Source organism: Xenopus tropicalis, chromosome 6 (assembly GCF_000004195.4).
Source record: "Xenopus tropicalis strain Nigerian chromosome 6, UCB_Xtro_10.0, whole genome shotgun sequence".
NCBI classification, from domain to species: Eukaryota; Metazoa; Chordata; class Amphibia; order Anura; family Pipidae; genus Xenopus; species Xenopus tropicalis.
In genome coordinates this window covers 143,693,107-143,707,052 of record NC_030682.2, presented here as the reverse complement: position 1 = coordinate 143,707,052, position 13,946 = coordinate 143,693,107, and the positions used below count along the sequence as shown (strand labels likewise).

General features: G+C 46.8%; 1 protein-coding gene across 1 annotated transcript in view; it reads left to right on the top strand.

Moving 5' to 3' along the window:
* The first annotated feature begins 2,178 nt into the window (after positions 1-2,178).
* The window catches only part of ndrg1 (N-myc downstream regulated 1), a 37,175-nt gene continuing 25,407 nt past the window's right edge, over positions 2,179-13,946 (top strand). Inside the window, 1 exon segment of the mRNA NM_001008145.1 lies at positions 2,179-2,392. The gene's annotated coding sequence lies outside the window, so the exon portion shown is untranslated.

Here is a 13,946-nt window from a genome sequence, read left to right as displayed (position 1 = left end):
GCCTGACATAAAGTAGTAGTTGCAACAGTGGAGTTGTTGGCCCCCTGCCATTCGGCTCTCTCTTCCCCCTTTCTTTCTATATTTCTCTCCCACTTCTTCTTTTGATCTCTCCTCAGTGCCAATTTGCTCTCCATTTCCCCCCCTTATAATGCTCTCCCCATCCCTCTGATTTGCCTCTTTCACTTTTTCTCCTGCCTATCACCCCCTACATTTATCACTTCTAGCTGTTTTCCTTCCCTATACCTGTTCTCTGGAATACTGGCAATGTCCGGCCTGGGGCCCCTGTTCCACATACACACTGCTGGCAGTGGGGCGCTAGAGACCTGCAGGTATCCCCATATGGCATTACAAGCCTCCTGCAGTCCTTGGGCCCCTCCTGTGTTGCTTTGGCCCTTCTTTAGTCTACCCCTAGTACTAATGTTGTTTATCTATAATACATGACAATATTATCTAAGCTGCAACCTAAACTGTCAGCATTTATTTTCACACCAGGCAGCCAGCAAAATGTAAAACTTGAACGTTTCGTGAAGTTGGGGGAAGCAGTTGCCTCCTGGGGGCATTATTTCAGAAACAAACCAGAAAAAGCCCCGACGTTATAAACCTCATTGAGCCTAAGGTTCCCTACCGGCCTGGAATGTTCGGATTGTTTGCCAAAATGGCACAGGGAACAGTTCAACAGTTCAACAATTCATCAAGCCCATTGCGAGTCCCTTGGTACTAATGGGGGATGCCAGCAATGATGCTCTCTGTTTATAACATATTAAACAGCTATTCAGTTTGCTTGGAGATGGAAAGGGAAATACCGGGACCCTGTAATGAAAAGAGCATTTGATAGGCCGCTACTGCACCAAACAGCGTGGGAGCATTTAAATGAACATAGCAGTGTCCTGTGAAGAGTTAAATACAAAAAGCAATGATCATACCCAGGATTTAGCAATGTGCCTGGTAGAGTCCCGCGCAGGACCACCCTACTAGCGCCAGCCACGGGAAGGAAGAGGATCACTCAGTCACAGATACCCCGGGATGGTGCAGTTTTCTCCTAACAGGGGCACTAGTCTGGGTTTAGTAACAGGAACTGAAGAGGCCTACCCCTAGTTCTGGCCCCGATTGATGATATAGACAATATATTATATATAACCGCATCCGGGAATGCCAGCCACAACCCGCAGGGTAACGCTTTTCTTGCTGGTAACCTGTGGGTACCTGATCTGCTGCAAAACTCTAGTGCCTGGTACCCATCTCCTTCAGAGGGGGGTTAGGGGGGCCCCTGGGGGGGGTTAGGGGACGCGGCCGGCGGGGGCACCTGCAGGGCACCCCCCAGTCCGACCTGATGACAGATCTTCCAACCCTGATTTTGCCCCTTTGTATCTCTGTGCTTCCCTTCCCTATGATTGGTACCTGTAACTGAGAATTGGGTCCCTGTATCCCCCGGTGTGGGGACTGGAAGGGGGCAGAGATACTCAGAGAGTAGAACCCAGATGCGCTAAGCATAAAGGGGTCATACCTGAAACTATGGGGTTTATTTATTAAAGAGTGACATAGGGGTTTATTTATCAAAGAATGAAGTTAGAGATTGCCACAGTCCGCTAGAGTGAAATTCCGCCACTCTCCATTCCTATGTATAGCATTTTTATAGGTGTATTTATCAAAGGGTTTTACTCATTGATAAATACTCTTTTAAAAATCCCATATAAATGAATGGATAGTGGAGGAATTTAATGCACCGTGGCAAGCTCTAACTTCACTCTTTCATAAATATACCCCTACGTCGCAAAGCAGTTGTCAGCCGGCAGCCACATCCTTTGGACGCACTGTCCCTTTAATTGTGCTTTTTTTTTTTTATCAGAAAACGAGCAACAGCTGCTTGGAGGTAAAACATAAACAGCAAGGGAAATGCTGGGTAAAAAAAAAGTGCTGGGCTGAGGAAAGAGCCAAGCACAGAACTGGTACCCGGCTCTACCCCCAGGTCTGATAAGGGAGAATTGGAAAGTCCAATAGAGAGTTTGGTTGCAGCAGCAGGCACAGAGCAGTGGGCAGAGCCGGCAGGGAGGGGCAGGGGCTGTTTGCTAGGGTTGTGCCACCCCCTTCCATCTCCTGTACAAGGCTCAGCCTAGGGGGAAGAACCAAAGGTGGAGTTACACGATCCCATATAACCCCCAGCACCGAGCTGCCAGATTAGGGAAAAAAAAATCTGTTGAACTATCTGTAATACGGCGGCGAGAGTGCAGCATCTGGGCACCGACACATCTGGCTGGCACCCAGGGAATTCTAGCACCCAGTGAGAAAGTGCAGCATCTGGGCACCAACGCAGACAGCGGGCATCCTATTGTACTGCTGAGAAAGAGAGCGCAGCATCAGGACACCAGGATACACTTCTGCCTGGCACATAGAGGTAAGAGACACCCCGCTCCTTACCTGCACTGGCACTGCAACTGGGGGGCTGGGGGGATTGGAAGAAACATCTCTGTGGGAAGATCACCTGGCAGTGCCCATGGATATATGAGAAGCATTAGACACCTGTGCCACCTTGTGAGTTTATGGGTGCCAGGTAAGGGGGGTACCAAGCATATTTCTGCCTCCGCTTAAACAGTTTAGAAAGTATAACTGGAGACGTTAAGGGGCACAATCCTGGTATATTCCGTCAAAGCTGAGCTGGTCTAACAGTGTAACAGGGCAGTTATTATTATTATTATTAACATTTATTTATAAAGCGCCAACATATCCCGCAGCGCTGTACAATAAGTGGGTTACATACATTGGACATACAGAGTAACATATAAAGCAATCAGTAACCGATACAGGAGGCGAAGAGGTACATGGTATTATTTGCTCAGCGGGTTTCATTGGTACTTTGGGCACAGTGCCCCGAGGGGCCCGGGGGGGGGGGTAACTTTGCAGCTAAAGCAATAATGTTTGGATACAATTCAAATAACAGTATTACCCCCCCACCAGTTTGTAAACATGACGGGAGAGCAGAGGGAGACAGATTGTAGGCAGGGCATGTAGGCAAGAAAGGAATTAGTATTGTGCAGATTTAATCCTCTCCTTGATCACATCCCTTGTCATCATCCACTTATGAGAGATGGCCAACTGGTCAGGGAGCCTAGAACAAAATGCATCCTACGCACGCTGTTACTATGTTTCCTATGGGGGGGTTATTTTGCAGGGGGATATTCGGTTCTAAATATCAGTATATCACATCACACACAGAGCTACTTTGTAGCAGCTACTTTTTCACAGCTACTAAACTCCAGAAAATCCCCTGCCATAGACAATACTTGACAAGTAGCTTCTACCTGTAGTAGCTCCGTGTGTCTTCCCCCTAACTGTGTGCTACTACAAATATATGAGCTGCGGGTGAAGACACACAGAGCAACTTGTAGCAGCTACTTTTCACGGCTACTAAAACAGACAATGCTGATCATTTACTGATAATTGTCTCTACGTGTGTTTTAGCAGGGGCAATTCTCAGTATTGTCTATGGCAGGGGATTTTCTGGTGTTTAGTAGCCGTGCCAAGTAGCTGCTACTAAGTAGCTCCGTGTGTCTTTACCCTAATGTACATGAATAGTCTCATGGGGCAGCAGTACAAGCCTTTGTGTACAGCAGCCCCATGACAGATCTGTTCCAGCAGGACATGCCTCCTGTATATTCCCCTGTATTTATCCTCAAGGTGTTGGGATTGGATCTCACCCATCAACACTCTCTGCACATGTGACGCTGGTGTAAGCGACAGGGAGGGCGCAGTCAGCTGACTAAAGCAAACGCAGTTACATGGGCGTCATATACTGTACTGAGCTGTCGTACTGACTGACTTATATCATAGATAAATTACAACCCCTAATGCAATCAGTTCAACGGAAGAAGCTTCTGGGACAAGCAGTGTAACGCGTTTAACGTTGCTCAGCTAGTCCAGTTGCTTTAGACTTACCAGCCCTAGCAACAGTCTTTCATCTTTTGAGTTGAGGCAAGTGCTATGGCAGCTCCCACCCATAGCAGTGGCGTAGCAATAGAAGAAGCAAACCCCCGTGGTCGGGGGGGGGGGGGGCCTGGACCATAGGGTCTGCTTCCCCACTCCATGCTGGCTCCAAGGTAGGAGAGTGAAGATTCTTTGGCAGGGGGGCTGGCACAGAGTAGTTATGCCCCTGACCCATAGGTTTAAATACCATTATACAGAGAATATATATATGCATGTAGTTTAGCAAGTGCGAAACCAGGCAGACCAGGCAGTAGCTCCAGGGTTCCCCCCAGACCAGGCTCCAGGGTTCCCCCCAGACCAGGCAGTAGCTCCACGGTTCCCCCAGACCAGGCAGTAGCTCCAGGGTTCCCCCCAGACCAGGCAGTAGCTCCAGAGTTCCCCCCCCCTGACCAGGCAGTAGCTCCTGGGTTCCCCCTAGACCAGTCAGTAGCTCCAGAGTTCCCCCCAGACCAGGCAGTAGCCCCAGGGTTCCCCCTAGACCAGTCAGTAGCCCCAGGGTTCCCCCCAGACCAGGCAGTAGCCCCAGGGTTCTCCCAAGACCAGGCAGTAGCTCCAGGGCTCCCCCCAGACCAAGCAGTAACTCCAGGGTTCCCCCCAGACAAGGCAGTAGCTCCAGGGTTCCCCCCAGACCAGGCAGTAGCTCCTGGGTTCCCCCCAGACAAGGCAGTAGCTCCAGGGTTCCCCCCAGACCAGGCAGTAGCTCCACAGTTCCCCCCAGACCAGGCAGTAGCTCCAGGGTTCCCCCCAGACCAGGCAGTAGCTCCAGGGTTCCCCCCAGACCAGGCAGTAGCTCCAGGGTTCCCCCCAGACCAGGCAGTAGCTCCAGGGTTCCCCCCCAGACCAGGCAGTAGCTCCAGGGTTCCCCCCAGACCAGGCAGTAGCTCCAGGGTTCCCCCCAGACCAGGCAGTAGCTCCAGGGTTCCCCCCCAGACCAGGCAGTAGCTCCAGGGTTCCCCCCAGACCAGGCAGTAGCTCCAGAGATCCCCCCAGACCAGGCAGTAGCTCCAGAGTTCCCCCCCAGACCAGGCAGTAGCTCCAGGGCTCCCCCAAGACCAGGCAGTAGCCCCAGAGTTCCCCCCAGACCAGGCAGTAGCCCCAGGGTTCCCCCCAGACCAGGTGGTAGCCCCAGGGTTCCCCCCAGACCAGGCAGTAGCCCCAGGGTTCCCCCCAGACCAGGTGGTAGCCCCAGGGTTCCCCCCAGACCAGGTGGTAGCTATGGTGTTCACCTCAGTGCTCTGCATCAATTGGCACAATTCAGTTGCGCTGAATGAATAGGGCACACATGTTATTTGCACGCGGAACATGGGAAAGGATGCCAGGCATACTTAAAAAATATTTGGTGCAACTGAGTTGTGACATTGTGAATTTTGCCTAATCGGCACAATTGCAATATCAACAGTGGAACAGTGTCAAGAGCACAGACCAGAATTCTATGAAAATGCCAATTGTGCTCCAAATACCACTTTGCTGACTGCACTTGGGGACATACCTGTGCCGACTGTGTCCATAGTAAGCTGAACCGCAGACCTGTGTTGCCTCTAGCCATCATGGAACAACTACTAGCCACATGCAATGTACACACTGGATGCCACTTGGCAGACTAGGAAGGATCTATAGTTAGGCAAAGGGAGTATGATTGGTCAATGTATTCTTTGCTGATGAAATTGCCCAGCCCTGCTCCATATAGTTGCCCCCCACTAACCAACTGGAGCAGCGACTGTGTGGTTATGGGGCCCATTTTTAGGTGTTTTACCGTTCAACTCAATGGGAAACAATTTCAGGCACGTTGGTGCTGTGCTAAAAAATGTAGGAGTATAAGACAAATAGAAAGTGACAGTGCTGCCTTTCCCTTCCCATTGACTGTGCAATTTGATTGTCCAGGCCACATGCTATCCAACCAGGCTAGATAGTATCCTCTTGGCACGAGTCCTATCAAGGAGCTTATGTCTGGGACTTCCTTGTAATTGTATCAGACTCCCAGACACACACACTAGCGCCAGCGCACATTGAGAATCTGTCATTTTATTGTGCTCTAAAGAAAACAAAGTTGTTTCGTAGGTCTGAACCTGTCCTGCCTGTGTGCATGAGTCCAGCCTGCTGGGAGACATTACTGTAAGGAAACAAAGTACAGTTATTACTGGTTTCCTTTGATATTGGAGATTGTGAAATTCCACTGCGCTGGTTCACGGCTCTCTGACTTTTTGTTTGTGTACTTCGTGCCTCGTTGTTACTGACATTTTTCTAACCTGAATGTTTTGCACCTCGAGCCTGAAAAACCATAGGAAAAATACAATTTAGAGATTGCAGTCGACACACCCAAGCCTTTATTTTGTTATTGCTACGGCACATAGTGTGTATTCAAGTGTTTTGCCTCCCACTGAATTTCCTACTTAGAAAGCAGCAAAACTTCCTATTTCTCATTTTGTAGATTTCTATAGAAATTGGTGATTTCCAGCATGGTGGGCAGGCAGCGAAATTCTACAAATGGGCAAATTGAAGATTTCCAGTGTGGTGGGCAGGCAGCGAAATTCTACAAATGGGCAAATTGAAGATTTCCAGTGTGGTGGGCAGGCAGCAAAATGCTACAAATGGGCAAACTGAAGATTTCCAGTGTGGTGGGCAGGCAGCAAAATGCTACAAAGAGGCAAACTGAAAATAACCTGCCTGTGTGTATTTGGAGTGTGGGGCGAACCCAGAGAACACAGAGGAAACCCACACAGACACAGGGAGAACATAGAAACTCAAGTTGGATCCAAACTCAGGACCCCAAGGCAAACCTTTTTGATGGCTGGCAAAATGCTACAAAGGGGCAAACTGAAGATTTCCAGCTTGGTGGGCAGGCAGCTAAATGCCACAAAAGGGCAAATTGAAGATTTCCAAGTGTTTTGCCTCCCACAGAATGTCCTGCTTAGAAAGCAGCCAGCAAAACTTCCTTTATCTCATTTTGTAGATTTCTATAGAAATTGGTGATTTCCAGCTTGGTGGGCAGGCAGCGGAATTCTACTATTTGCCTTTAACTTAATGGTAGTTACTTGGGAACAGCACTTCAGTGTGCCTGTGATTACCATTAAAGTCTATAGGGAGGTGAATTGGAGATTTCAGCTTGGTGGGCAGGCAGCAAAATGCTACAAAGGGGCAAACTGAAGATATCAAGCTTGGTGGGCAGGCAGCGAAATGCTACAAAGGGCCAAATTGAAGATATCAAGCTTGGTGGGCAGGCAGCAAAATGCTACAAAGGGGCAAATTGAAGATATCAAGCTTGGTGGGCAGGCAGCAAAATGCTACAAAGGGGCAAATTGAAGATATCAAGCTTGGTGGGCAGGCAGCAAAATGCTACAAAGGGGCAAATTGAAGATATCAAGCTTGGTGGGCAGGCAGCAAAATGCTACAAAGGGGCAAATTGAAGATATCAAGCTTGGTGGGCAGGCAGCAAAATGCTACAAAGGGGCAAATTGAAGATATCAAGCTTGGTGGGCAGGCAGCAAAATGCTACAAAGGGGCAAATTGAAGATATCAAGCTTGGTGGGCAGGCAGCAAAATGCTACAAAGGGGCAAAAACTGTAGATTTCCAGCTTGGTGGGCAGGCAGCAAAATGCTACAAAGGGGCAAACTAAAAATAACCTGCCTGTGTGTATTTGGAGTGTGGGGCAAACCCAGAGAACACAGAGGAAACCCACACAGACACAGGGAGAACATAGAAACTCAAGTTGGATCCAAACTCAGGACCCCAAGGCAAACCTTTTTGATGGCTGGCAAAATGCTATAAAGGGGCAAACTGAAGATTTTCAGCTTGGTTGATCAGGCAGCTAAATGCCACAAAAGGGCAAATTGAAGATTTCCAAGTGTTTTGCCTCCCACAGAATGTCCTGCTTAGAAAGCAGCCAGCAAAACGTCCTATTTCTCATTTTTTAAATTTCTATAGAAATTGGTGATTTCCAGCTTGGTGGGCAGGCAGCAAAATGCTACAAAGGGGCAAACTGAAGATTTCCAGCTTGGTGGGCAGGCAGCAAAATGCTACAAAGGGGCAAACTGAAGATTTCCAGCTTGGTGGGCAGGCAGCTAAATGCCACAAAAGGGCAAATTGAAGATATCCAGCTTGGTGGGCAGGCAGCATAATGCTACAAAGGGGCAAACTGAAAATTTTCAGCTTGGTGGGCAGGCAGCAAAACACTTTACTTTGCCTCTTCATACACTTTAAGTGAAATTGTTCTGACCTGGCAGGGCTGGAGCTACAATCATTAAAATATATGACTTTGTTGACAAAGGGCAAAAAGTTACAATTTAGCACTTCGTATAGGCAAAATCACTACCATGATCATAATAACTACTAATTTGCTTCTTCATTACCGGAAATGTCTATGAAGAAGCAAATGAGAGATTCCCAGCTCGGTGGGCAGGCAGCACAAAACTTTAGTTTGCCTCTTCATAGACTTGGAGGGTAATTGTTTTGACCTTGGGGGGCAAACAGCAAAACACGTCAATTTGCAATTACCAGGCAACTTTATGAAGAAGCAAAATGGATATTTCCAGGTTGGTGGGCAAGCAGCAAAATACTACAATTGGCCTTTTTTATCGAGTGACCTTGTAGAGCCATTAATGTCTACGATGAAGCCTTTTTCTGGCTGCCAAATTGGGAAAACATTCAATTCACCACTTGTGCCATAGATCTTAGGCTTTTGGTTTTTAAATTTTTCCATAAAAAGTACATCCTGACGATAGCTGTCTATCTACCAATCACAGGTCCCTCCACACTTGCCAGATGCATATATTTTTGAGATACTGTGGGTGCCATGTCGAGGCAGGTGTTAGTTGCCATGCCAACAAAGGCACAAGCAGCACAGGGTATATATAGTGCGTGGTACCCCTAACTGTGCCAGCCATGTGCCTAGCCAATGGCAAATAAGCCATTAAATCTCTTTAAATATGTATATTGATCATTTTTATTAAACAGGTGAAGTTCCCCTTTAATCCCCTTGGGATGGTTCCCCAGCACTTATTCTGTTCCAATGATCTCCCCCATGTTTGTCTTGCACACCCTGGAGACATTATAGAAATCATAGCAAACTGATACATTGTGTAACTTTTCACCACAACAGGGAACTGTGTGTTTTTAGTTTCTCTGCAGATTTCTAGTGTAACCCGCACTGTAAGATTTCCGCAAGCACAGACCTCAGCATTTAGTGTAAAGGTGAAATAGTCTGAAACCAATATCCTTATATACGGTGCTCAGTGATATAATCAGTTATAATTAGTATTTACTGAAGTCATGTGTGTCACATGGTTTGTCTACAACTGTATATCCACCTCTTGCTTTAAAATATGAGAATATTCGTTTTCTGACCTGTATAACTGCTAATATCCTTATCATTTACAGTAGGGGGTACATTATCCCTTATAATACATGAGTGATACTCAGAGTTCCCTGTATAACTCAGCCTGCAGCCTTGTGCCTTTATATGGGCACAGAACCCCTCAGTGACTGCTAATATCCTTATCATTTACAGTAGGGGGTACAGTATCCCTTATAATACATGAGTGATACTCAGAGTTCCCTGTATAACTCAGCCTGCAGCCTTGTGCCTTTATATGGGCACAGAACCCCTCAGTGACTGCTAATATCCTTATCATTTACAGTAGGGGGTACATTATCCCTTATAATACATGAGTGATACTCAGAGTTCCCTGTATAACTCAGCCTGCAGCCTTGTGCCTTTATATGGGCACAGAACCCCTCAGTGACTGCTAATATCCTTATCATTTACAGTAGGGGGTACATTATCCCTTATAATACATGAGTGATACTCAGAGTTCCCTGTATAACTCAGCCTGCAGCCTTGTGCCTTTATATGGGCACAGAACCCCTCAGTGACTGCTAATATCCTTATCATTTACAGTAGGGGGTACATTATCCCTTATAATACATGAGTGATACTCAGAGTTCCCTGTATAACTCAGCCTGCAGCCTTGTGCCTTTATATGGGCACAGAACCCCTCAGTGACTGCTAATATCCTTATCATTTACAGCAGGGGGTACATTATCCCTTATAATACATGAGTGATACTCAGAGTTCCCTGTATAACTCAGCCTCAGTGACTCCTAATATCCTTATAATATACAAGAGCCGCAGCATTATTCCCCAGAAAACATTTCATTATTAGTAAAGATGTGGGTAGGGCTGCCAGAGTGACACTTGCTGGTTAAATGTAATGTTATACCCTGCTTTTTATGTTATTTTTTAATCATTATCAGCCTGGATCGTTAGCCCAGCTCGTTAGAGACTCTCCACCCAGCTCAATAGAGTCTATCAGCTGCTGCCTGCAGAGTAAACGTCGTTAGATAGAGAGCCGATAAGGACACAGTCAATATTTGCAGGGATACAGTGTGCAGAGCAGCTCCTTTTTATTTATCTACCAGTTATGACTCCTGAACCAATGTAGCCGGGTCAGTATGGCCTCTCCATTCCCCAGACAGGGTTAAATCAGAGCAGACACGTGCCCAGTGGGTATCTTTATGGCCCTGTAGAAAAGCGGCCGCAGAACTGGAAACATCTGGAACGTTCCGCACAGGGTTCCGCTGCCACCTGTGAGTCACTCTGCCTCATACACGGCCACAAAAATGCAGCTGGAAGTTGTTGCAACTCTGCAGTAAAAAAAATGTATGTTTTGATTTTTTTAGAGATTAAGAAAAAGAAATTTACATTTAAGTTGGCCTTTAATGCTGAGTGATATGAAGGCACTTGCACAAATTACTATGTTTTTTTACCCACAATGCAAATATTTTCTGTCGGGCGTTAGGGTGTGATTCTTTTGGCACAAGTCTGATTGCGGCTTTAGTTCCCCTTTAATAGAGAGACTTGCTTATTGCGAGGGATATCACGTGATCTGTTAAACATTCCATGTAGCAAAGGTGAGGAATTTGCAGACAAAGCATTATCCTGTCCCGAAGGTGTGTCCCGCCGCGCTAGTGTTTCATAGGTTTGTATCATGTCAGATATGATTAGAGAAATGTTTCCTTTCATATTGTAATTAAGGAGTGAAAGTTTGTGCAAGATTATCTGTGTTGGAACTGTGATTGCGCCACTGTCCTGCTTTATGGCTGAGATTCTAGCTATCTGTATAACAGAGCATTCTGTCACAGTGGCACAGATCCAATCTGATCCCCCCATTGTAAGCAGCAGTCCTGCCCTGCTTTATGGCTGAGATTCTAGCTATCTGTATAACAGAGCATTCTGTCACAGTGGCACAGATCCTATCTGATCCCCCCATTGTAAGCAGCAGTCCTGCCCTGCTTTATGGCTGAGATTCTAGCTATCTGTATAACAGAGCATTCTGTCACAGTGGCACAGACCCTATCTGATCCCCCCCATTGTAAGCAGCAGTCCTGCCCTGCTTTATGGCTGAGATTCTAGCTATCTGTATAACAGAGCATTCTGTCACAGTGGCACAGATCCTATCTGATCCCCCCCCATTGTAAGCAGCAGCCCTGCCCTGCTTTATGGCTGAGATTCTAGCTATCTGTATAACAGAGCATTCTGTCACAGTGGCACAGATCCAATCTGATCCCCCCATTGTAAGCAGCAGTCCTGCCCTGCTTTATGGCTGAGATTCTAGCTATCTATATAACAGAGCATTCTGTCACAGTGGCACAGATCCTATCTGATCCCCCCATTGTAAGCAGCAGTCCTGCCCTGCTTTATGGCTGAGATTCTAGCTATCTGTATAACAGAGCATTCTGTCACAGTGGCACAGATCCTATCTGATCCCCCCCATTGTAAGCAGCAGTCCTACCCTGCTTTATGGCTGAGATTCTAGCTATCTGTATAACAGAGCATTCTGTCACAGTGGCACAGATCCAATCTGATCCCCCCATTGTAAGCAGCAGTCCTGCCCTGCTTTATGGCTGAGATTCTAGCTATCTGTATAACAGAGCATTCTGTCACAGTGGCACAGATCCTATCTGATCCCCCCATTGTAAGCAGCAGTCCTGCCCTGCTTTATGGCTGAGATTCTAGCTATCTGTATAACAGAGCATTCTGTCACAGTGGCACAGATCCTATCTGATCCCCCCCATTGTAAGCAGCAGTCCTGCCCTGCTTTATGGCTGAGATTCTAGCTATCTGTATAACAGAGCATTCTGTCACAGTGGCACAGATCCTATCTGATCCCCCCCCCCCCCCCCCCCCCCCCCATTGTAAGCAGCAGTCCTGCCCTGCTTTATGGCTGAGATTCTAGCTATCTGTATAACAGAGCATTCTGTCACAGTGGCACAGATCCTATCTGATCCCCCCATTGTAAGCAGCAGTCCTGCCCTGCTTTATGGCTGAGATTCTAGCTATCTGTATAACAGAGCATTCTGTCACAGTGGCACAGATCCTATCTGATCCCCCCATTGTAAGCAGCAGTCCTGCCCTGCTTTATGGCTGAGATTCTAGCTATCTGTATAACAGAGCATTCTGTCACAGTGGCACAGATCCTATCTGATCCCCCCATTGTAAGCAGCAGTCCTGCCCTGCTTTATGGCTGAGATTCTAGCTATTCTAGAAGAGACAAGTCCCAGCCTGCTGTTGAGGAACAATGCCAGATATTCAGTTCATCATGAATAAATCCCATTTCCTTTAAATATCACATGCCCTGTAAAGCCATAGTCTCTGCACGTCTCATTCTATTTTTGTATCATTTCCTGTCTCGCTGCCTTGTAATACTTGTACTTGTCCTACAAACCTCCCACGTGGTCTTTAGTTTATAACTTTAGTTTGTTAGGGTGCTGCTTCCATTCGCAGCAGAACATGAGCCAAGAAGCATTTCTATGCCGGCAGCCCAGGGGGGTCTTGTACAGAAGTATAGAAGCCCTAAAATGCTTTCCAATCCCTGCTGTTATATTCTTATGGGTCACAAAAGGGACCCCCCCCCCATTAACTGTAGTTGTTATCTACAAATGTAGCCTTTACCATGTTGTTGTGTTATGTCTCTGCCAGAGGAACAAAAAAAAATCACCACTAGGTGGCGCATGGTCTAAGGCATTTTCTATTGTGTTTTGCTGGCAAGTCTTTGCACTCTAGCACCATCTAGAGGCAGGATTAAACACTCAAAAAATGATGTCTGGACATGGTGAGACAAAATGTGAAAACTTGCTGGCTGCATCTGTGTCAGAATGGTTCCACATCAGGGGCAGGAGGCGAAACTGCATTTACAATAATTCAACCATCGTTACCTTTAGAATTGGCTGGGGTGGCTCTTTGCTTTATCACAGCTTGAATAAATGATTAAAGTAATAATATCAGCAGGTTGGGAGCAGCGGGGGTCAGGCAAGCGGAGCTTGAAAATATTGTTGGGGGACTGTTGGGCCAGAGACCCAGTGGCTACAGGGGGCCTAGGGGTATCAATTTGTTATTATAACAAAAGTTTGGGGGCCACACTTATAATTCCGTCGTGGCTATAGTTAATCCACTGCTAGTGTAGATTTATAGCTGGATTGTGCAATGCTTGGAAGAAATGCAATACAAAGGGCCACTCGATACAAACCGGCTCTAATCAGAATGTGGATGATTAATTAACGAGGATATAACGTCTCCAACTGAGGGAGCAGTTACATTGTATTTCAACCATTAATATTACTCAGCATTTAGTTACACTGCTGCACAGCCATTCCCACTGTCCCACAACCTAAGTCTGTGATCAGTCACATTCTACTGTAGCCAGTTGGGTCACTCAAAACCTGCTTACATGGTTCTGTGGCCAGTTACATCATTCAACCTCTCTGTGATCCATTACTTTGGTCTGTGATCTATTGCAGTGTTCTGTGGCCAGTTACATCATTCAACCTCTCTGTGATCCATTACTTTGGTCTGTGATCTATTGCAGTGTTCTGTGGTCAGTTACATCATTCAACCTCTCTGTGATCGATTACTTTGGTCTGTGATCTATTGCAGTGTTCTGTGGTCAGTTACATCATTCAACCTCTCTGTGAT